Genomic DNA, 9457 nt, shown 5'->3' with positions numbered 1-9457 from the left:
TTTAGACCACAGCGCCACGCGCACCCACACAGTTTTCCGAATAGATTATCACCTGCAGAGTAGTAAGCAAATGTCCCTGAATTTTAACCCCATACCAGATAGGGTTTTCTTCCTGAATATAAAAGAGCCTAGGCAATATAAGCTGATCAGTGCCCTTCTTTTGATGCTACAAGCATGGCTTTGTTGGGGACATATGACTACCCTGGGATACATTGGAAATTGCCTTGGGGTAGTAAAATGTGTTTTTTTTTTAATTGCTTATGTCAGCTTCTGACATAAGGCTGTGATGACACTTTCATTTACCTCCATGCCCTCTTAGCTTCAGCAGTTCTACAAGGTGTATGAAGTGCTCCTAGCTAATTCAATAAGCCCATGTTCATTAGAAGTTACCTGTGGACGTTACCCTAAATGACTGTAGGATGGTAGTTTGGGATGCTTCGTATTAGGCAAACCTGAAAGCATGTTCAGAGTTGTTTATTCCAATATCTGCCTCAGGACTTGCATAGACAATGTCTGCTCGTGGTATCCTTCTGGAAATCGCTGATATTATAAAAAATACTGTACATTGTACATTCATATTATTACCAATTATTATTAATAATAATAACTGAGGAAGCTCTACAGAGACTCATCAAACCTTTTCCCCAAGCCTGCATGGAGTTTTGCCTCACCATCAGTCCTACCAACATATTGGGTCAGGATGTTGCCAGCACTTCATGTATTGTCATGGTGACCACACGCTTGAGGGTAGTAGACACTTTTGCCTTCCTAGGTTCCACCATAACTAGCAACCTTTCCATCACCACGAAGCTTGAGAAGCGTATTGGTGCGACAGCTACGGCAATGGCTCGCCTCCCCAAAAGGGTATGAATGCCAACAACCAATACCAAGATGAAAATCTACCAGATTTGCATATTAAGTACACTGCTTTATGGTAGTGAGACGTGAGCATCTTACACCAGCCAGGAGCGACACCTTAATGCCTTCCATGTGAGCTGCATGGGGAAGATTTTGGGCATCAGATGGCAGGATAGTCTCAAACAAAGATGTGCTCCTTCAAGTCAACTTTCCCAGCATGTTTGCACTTCTGTCTCAGCAACATCTAAGCTGGCTTCGTCATGTCCACAGAAGATGGCAAGATCTCCAAAAATGTGTGCTTTATGGAGAACTGGCTTCAGGTACCAGGCCTGTTGGCAGACCAACTCTACGATATAAAGATGTCTGCAAACTTGACATGAAGGCTGGCAATGTTAACCCCACTGTGTAGAAATCCCTTGCAGACAACCACAGTGTCTATAGACAGGTTGTGTATCCACAACAGTGACTAGAGGAGAAATGACCACTGGGAAGAGGAAGAAGAGGAAGAGGAAGATGAAGAAGAAGAGGAGGAGGAGTTTGGACTTGATATCCCGCTTTATCACTACCTGAAGGAGTCTCAAAGCGGCTAACATTCTCCTTTCCCTTCCTCCCCCACAACAAACACTCTGTGAGGTGAGTGAGGCTGAGAGACTTCAGAGAAGTGTGACTAGCCCAAGGTCACCCAGCAGCTGCATGTGGAGGAGCGGAGACGCGAACCCGGTTCACCAGATTATGAGACTACCGCTCTTAACCACTACACCACACTGGCTTGCATCTGTAACAGTGAAATTGCATGCCTTCATCTGCCCCAACTGGAATAAAACATGTCCCTCCCGTATCAGACTACAGCAGACTCTGAAACTCTCCAACAGTTTGACTTTACTCTTGATACCACTGTCTCTCAAGACTGACGTATGCCAACAATAAAGAAATACCGTACATTGCACATTCATATTATTAATTATTATTACACAGTCTAGTTTAAGCAGAGACCTGCTTAAACAAGGCAAAATTTCCCATGCTGCTTGCAGCGGAGCAGGAAAGCTAAGTTGATGTGTAGCCCCTTTAGGAATGACAAGCCATAGAAATATGGTTGCAGGCTGTTTCTCTGGAGAAAGCCACTCCCAGAGGGTCAGTGAGCACTAAGCAGGCAGGCACACAGAAATAAATGTTCCCTTCTCTTTCCTTAACAGGAAAATGGAGAGTTGTGATTTACCTATTCACAAAAGAGAAGCGGCAAGATTTCATGAATTCAGCCTTCCAGTTGAAACACTGCTCACACACATAGATACCTCACACAAACAATTATTATTATTATTATTTTATAATAATTTTTATTAATTTTCCAATTTTAAAACAAAACAACAACAACAACATAAAACCGTCAACAAATACAAACAAACACACAAATATAAATTCTTAACCTCATTTTCATAAACCTCCTTTCTCGGACTTCCCCATACCTCACCCTTTTTGCATCCTTATTTTACAGTTTTTCAGCAACCCTTTTAGCCAATTAAATTTAAATTTGTTATCTTTCTCAATTTCACCTTAAGTCATCAAACATTTTCAGCTGTAATTCTGCATCTTCCTTCCCCTTGACATTTTAGCACTCCTCAATTTTATAACAGTTCTTAAGATATACTTTAAACTTCTTCCAGTCTTCCTCCACTGTCTCTTTCTCTTGGTCACGGATTCTGCCAGTCATTTCTGCCAGTCCCATAAAGTCGATCACTTTCGTCTGCCATTCTTCCAGTGTGGGTAATTCTTGTGTCTTCCAATACTTTGCTAGAAAAATCCTTGCTGCTTCACACAAACAATTATTGACAGGGGCACGACAGCTGCAGCTACATCTGGAGAGAGTTTTCTGAAGGAGAATTTGCTTTGGCCCCGTGGGATCTGGACACTTCCTTATAGAAGTTGTTGGCCAAAGCAGCTGGAGGACAGTGGGCCACCCACACCCATTTACCACCCCAGGCCTGTGACACTCCGGGACCAGACGAGAACTGGACTTCAGAGGCTCTTCAGCTGTACATCCCTCTGCAAGGACACCCAGGATCCATGGCTATGATCCGCCGAAGACATTTTGGCACCTGAGGCGAACCGCAAAATGGCATCTCTCCTCACCAGGGAAGAAGGGGTGAGTGAAGATCTACATCAGGAAAGAGGAGGGAATGAAGATCTACCTCAAGAACAAGGCAGGACTGGAGACCTACATGGGGAAATCAATCAACTGCACCCATAATAGGGGGGAAAGGGGCATGCCCTGAATCATGTAGGATGGGTGCAGAACCCAGGGGCTCCCAGGAGGCAGCCCCCCACTATTTCCTCCCTCAGCCAGCAGCACCTCCTGAAAGGATGCTGTGGAAGTGGTTTGAGGCAGGGGCTCTGGAGAAGGAGGCACATCTTGGCCTCCAAGGACCACACAGCAGTCACTGCTGCTGCAAAGGCAGCAAATAATGTGTTTCCTCAAGGCTAGATCTGCCACCCCTGTAGATTCTGCCACCAGAGGCAGTAAAATTCCTGGGGATGTTGTTCTAGGGTTTCACAAATGCTACAATAATTACTGCGAACAAAATTTGCCAAGCGATTTAGGAAGGCTTCTATATATAAGTTAATTAACCAATCACTTAATTGAGTAAAATGCTCAATATCGCTGAGTCTCAATAGACCCCCCAGGAGCTTCCTGCTGTAAAGACACAAAACCCCAGAGAATTTGTTCCTCTCTGCTCCTCCAGTCCTAAACAAATTCCCACCTTTCCATGCAGACAGACACACAACCAGTCTGCAGTCTGGATTACAATATTCCTGCAGCAGCTAAGCATGAAATGCAAAGTGCCAGATGCCCCTGACCTTAGTGATTGTTTTTTGCTTTTACATTTTATTATAATGTTTTTAAACTGTGCATGCGTATAAGAAAATAATTACAACGGCATATGACATATATCACCCCGTGGTCCGTGTCAGACCACTTCCTTGAGAATTTTGGACTTAAGTGTTCGATTCTGCAATCAGGGATGGTGGACTAAATATCTGCCCTAGGAAACAAATGGAATCCAATGGATTTCTGAATGCTCTTGGTTTCTTTCCCAGTGGATAGAGCAGGTGACCCTACTGAAACCCACACTGCAGAATACAGTGGTACCTTGGCTCTCAAACTTAATCTGTTCCCAAAGTCCGTTCCAAAACCAAAGCGTTCCAAAACCAAGGCATGCTTTCCCATAGAAAGTAATGCAAAATGGATTAGCCATTCCAGACTTTTAATAACAACCCCTAAAACAGCAGTTTAACATGAATTTTACTATCTGACGAGACTATTGATTCATAAAATGAAAGCAATAAACGACGAACTGCAGTCACACAATCAATCAATCAATCAGTAGCTGAACTGGGTTCCACACAGTCACAAAAACAAAACAAAAAAACAAGAAAGCAAAATAAATAGCAAAAAGAGACTGACCTCAGCATAACACTCAAAACGGAAGTGTGGCACTCAAATCGGAAGCGTAAGACTCAAAACGGAGCACATTTGGCTTCTGAAAAAAGTTTGCAAACCGAAACACTTACTTCCAGGTTTGCAGTGTTTTGGGTTCCAAGTTGTTTAAGTACCAAGGCGTTTGAGAAGCAAGGTACCACTGTACTGAGATGCTTTGAGCTCTTAACAGCACCCTTGAGCACCCTCTCCAGCACAGTGGAACGCATTCTGCATTTTGGTGCACCATAGAACTAAGGGCGATTAAACATACCAGAGAATGGCTAGAACACATGTGGTAAATGAGGCACTGAAAAGTCTGCTGAGCAGGAGGAAGAGCTCACCATCATGCCTGCTGCATGACCTCAAGGGTGGCAAAGAAGACTGCCTGCTCTCCCTGCCTCATATCCTTAAATAGCCATCCTTTTGTATTGTCCAAAGTCTGTTAACAATGGTGTTTTAGACCCTTTGGAAGCCCATGGAGATGTATTTGCAAGGCATTTTGAGGGTAAGATTGCTTGCTTCCATCGCAGTCTTGACCCTAAATCCACGTTCACTGCAGTCTCTTGTGAGGTGCCCGGTACATCTGCTGCAACATTGTGGGATCAGCTTCAATGGATGTGTCTTGATAATGGGGCGAAAGTGCTTGCGACAATGTGGCCAACAAGGTGTTCTCCTTGGTTCATTAAAGCTGATAGACGGGGTGCGATCAGGTGCATTTAGGGTGTGACATATACATCCCGTTCCAAAACATGGCAGCAATTCTTCCTCGGAAATAGGGAAAAAACTTTAGTCAGGCTAATTGCAGGACAACCTCACCAGCAAGGTCCATAAGTTCAGATTCCAAGGTTCTTGAGCAAGGCAAGAGATTCAGAAATCGATGGAAGCTACATAGGAAGATGTCCCAACACTTGGACATACCCTTCCTGCCAAGCTTCTAAAGATGGGGAGGGGCAAGCTCTCCTGCCCTACAAGTCTCCTGCAATTACCGTAATCAAAGGCATCTCCAAGAAAGATACCTTTGACACGATCTGCTCTCCCTTTTTATCTTTTAACCTTCAAAGCCCTATACGGCCTAGGACCCTCGTACCTACGGGACCGCCTCTCCTGGTATGTCCCACAGAGGAACTTACGGTCTGCAAATAAAAACATCTTGAAGATCCCAGGCCACAGAGAGGTTAGGCTGGCCTCAACTAGAGCCAGGGCCTTTTTGGCCGCGGCTCCAATCTGGTGGAACGCTCTGTCACAAGAGACCAGGGCCCTGCGGGACTTGACATCTTTCCGCAGGGCCTGCAAAACAGAGCTGTTCCACCAGGCCTTTGGTCAGGGCGCAGCCTGACCCCCCTCCTCTGGCAATCTGCACAGAATTTTGTTTATTGGTTGCCATAAATTTGATTTTAATTAATTTTTATAATGAAATGTTTTTAGAATCGTTGGATTGTTTTGATTGTTGTTAGCCGCCCTGAGCCCAGCTTCGGCTGGGGAGGGCGGGATATAAATAAAATTTATTATTATTATTATTTATTAAAGAACAGGATATTTCAACGCCATCATCATCACCACAGAGGTGTCTATGGAGGGGATATATTGGTTGAAAATGTCAAGCTAACCAGATTGCTAGTTGGGTTCTTATTGAGGATATTCGGCCAGCCAAGATGACAGTGATGTGGGGTTGAGGTTTATGGAAGTGGACAAAGCTGTATTGTAACTTTTGAACACACACACACACACACACACACACATGTCCCCTGTATGTGCACACACATGCATACTCCAGCTGGCGCAGGTGCATTAGATCCCATGTATGTAGGCGGTGCCAGTTTCTAGGCAACATAATCTCTTGATTCAGCAAATCAAGGTGCAGTTAAATCCATACCTGGCTGGTCTTTATTCTGGCCCTTGATAAGTTCTTACTAGGGAGAGGAGAGTGTGGCTTTCACGGTAACCACTTACTTTCTTCTTTTATATAATTCTGCTACCCTGAGGGCCTTCTAGCCCAACCCCCTGTCACTGAAATCATGTTTTTACAAGCCTACAGCCTGTTGCCATGCTAATAATTGAAATGTCATAAATTCACCATGGAAATGTTCCTCAAAAACAAAGGAGGAGAAAACGACAAGTGTACTGGAGCGAAACAAATAAGTTGTGAAGTATGGAGAGAACTTTGCTAGATAATCAGACAAACGCCCATCCCAAAGGGAGCAAAATAGTTGTGGAGATTTACCAATGGTGCACATTCTCTCCGCTGAGGGAAGCGGGACATTGGCACTCATGTGGAAAACCAACCCAAGGCTTCTTTCACACATGTGGGTGACATGGCTGCTCCCATTTGCTGTTGGGAATGTATTGGAAACTTCCGCCCACATGGCTGAGCTTCCACTCGGATACATAACACAGAAGCTATGTTACAGGGACACGGGTAGCGCTGTGGGTTAAACCACAGAGCCTAGGACTTGCCGATCAGAAGGTTGGCAGTTCGAATCCCCACGATGGGGTGCGCTCCCGTTGCTCGGTCCCTGCTCCTGCCAACCTAGCAGTTCGAAAGCACGTCAAAGTGCAAGTAGATAAATAGGTACCACTCTGGCGGGAAGGTAAACGGCGTTTCCGTGTGCTGCTCTGGTTCGCCAGAAGCGGCTTAGTCATGCTGGCCACATGACCCGGAAGCTGTATGCCGGCCCCCTCGGGCAATATAGCGAGATGAGCGCCGCAACCCCAGAGTCGGTCACGGTTGGACTTAATGGTCAGGGGTCCCTTTACCTTTACCTATGTTACAGTGGTGTAAATGCACGAGGAAGCCCATACATCTGGGTAGACATTTTATATGATGCCATGTTGGGGCAAATGCGTTAACATCCGTGTTGCCCCAGAGCGTGCAAGAGCCTGTGGCAATATTATTTGAGGACCAACCAAATGCTCATATCCACAAGGAAGACTTGCGCTGTGCACACACAGTACAACTAAAGCACATTTAAAGTACCTGGCTTCTCCCAAGGAATCATGGGAACTGCCCCTCAATGAGCTACCATCCCTGGACTTCTAGCAAATTACAGTTCCCAAGGTAGTTTGGAGAAATCTTTAAATGGCACGGAATGAAAGGTCTTTATTCTCTTCGGTTTCAGTGCAACTACGAGAAGCTTCTGAACTGAAGGGGATCTCTTGTATCATGTCTTCTTTGATCTTCAGACGCAAAATTAAAAAAACACACAAGGATCTTTAAATGTGACTGTCGTCTGTGCAAAGCACTTAAATGGCGTTTTATTCTATGATAATCACCTGCAAACCAAACCTGCCTCAGGAATTAGCCTGTAGTCTACTCCTCTGGCCAATAGTCTCAATGAAACTATTTGTACAGTAATAATAACTCAATAGCCTTTCTCAGGGGACATGTCCTGCATTTACAGAGAGATCGCCACAGTCTTAGAGAGCTTTTCCTGGAATCATCTCTCTCTCTGTCTCAAGAACTCTCTAATATGTTAACCTTTCCCCCTCTTTTTTTTTAGAACACCCGCCTTAAAAAAAAAATCAGCTTGAAAAGGTGCATTTTTCTATAATCAGGAGGGTGGGGGGGCAGGGGGGTCTGCTCAGAAGAATTGAGTCTGAACCAGAAGAAAGACAAGAGAAGAGGATGCAATAAAATAGATGAGGAATTTCACTTGATTTGATTGCCTGCTACTGCTTGGGAATCTAGCGAAGGAATGCCTGAGCTGAGAAGGTGACCAAGGTGATAATAAGAGCAATGTGCTATCCCTCTCCCCCCGCACAGCAATTATTTTGTGCAAGAGAATTCACAGGTCCAGGGGAGATGGTCCATGGAAGATCTCATTCTGTAATATCTGGAACAAAGCCAGGATTCAACCACACCCCTGCAGGGCACACATGCTTTTCGAAAGAATTATTTCTCCTGCGCTTGTGCAATGTTTACATCTTTACAGAGCGATAATCTGAAAAATCACCTTGGGAAACAAGTTGCCTTGGGAATCCTCTGTATCAGGCTAGGAGCATTATTCGCCTGGAAATTCTTCTTCGGAGATGGGGCGCCATCTAGTGGCCTCTCTGCAAAACACAAGATTAAGGTGGCTTTTTTTAGAAGGGTGGGCTTGCTGAAATATGGATTATCTAGCCCAGGTTTCTGTTCACACACTGGCCAGCCAGGTGCCAATGGGGAGAGCGCTTTCCCCACTTGTTCCCCCCAACAACTGGCATTCAGAAGCATGCTGCCTCCAACAAGTGAAGGCAGCACATAATCTAGCAATATCAATGTCTATGAAGTGCTTTTGTCTGTCCTGAATTTTCTGACATTCAGCTTCACTGAATAGCCGCGAGCCCGAATAACCCTGTACATTGTCTTGAGGAAAGGGGCATAACATATTTCTTTCCAGAGATGGAAAGAAGAATCTGTACCAACCAAGGAGGAGTGGCATACTAAACTAATGGACTATGTCGAAATTGCAAAACTTACGGAAGCAATCAGTAACCAAGAGGGAAAAAGACTTTGTCAAAGACTGGGGGAAATTTGTGGATTACCTGAAATGGTATTGCACACATATAAGTTCATTAGCAGGGTCAACTTAAACCAAGCAGTTAAATTAATGCTAAAAGAATTAATAATTGGAGTAATGAAGGAAATTAAGTGTTACAAATTGAAAAGTATGAAGCTCCGCCACTGGTCAAAATATGTATGTTTATTGGGAAAATATTGGGCTTTTATTTCTGTTAAAATTCCTTTTTTAAAAAGCTGAAAAATAAAATTTATAAATAAAAAGAGAAAAGGCGCATAACCAGCACTTCCACATAGACCTTTTCCATCTATTGAGGCACTTGCGATGTATCAGGACATCCGCATTTTTAAAACCCAGCTTGATAAAACAAGACAATGACCGCTTTCTATTTTGCAGACAAATTTGTCTGTTTTTCTCATCCAGCAACACTTACGTGTGCTCAAGTAAATCACAGCTAATGCCTATGGAGAGCAAAATTAAGGGGAGATTTTCCAGCGCTGGGTAGTTATCGTAAAAATCTCTACAGGTAGCCGAAAAAAAGAAAGAAAAAGGAAGAGCAAGAAAAAGGAACCACAGCCAGATTCTGTGTGCAGCAAAGGCTTGTAAGTCACATCAGTTTCTTTAGAGG

This window comes from Podarcis cretensis, assembly GCF_951804945.1.
Source record: "Podarcis cretensis genome assembly, chromosome: 4".
Taxonomy (NCBI): domain Eukaryota; kingdom Metazoa; phylum Chordata; class Lepidosauria; order Squamata; family Lacertidae; genus Podarcis; species Podarcis cretensis.
Note: the sequence above shows the minus strand (reverse complement) of the source record.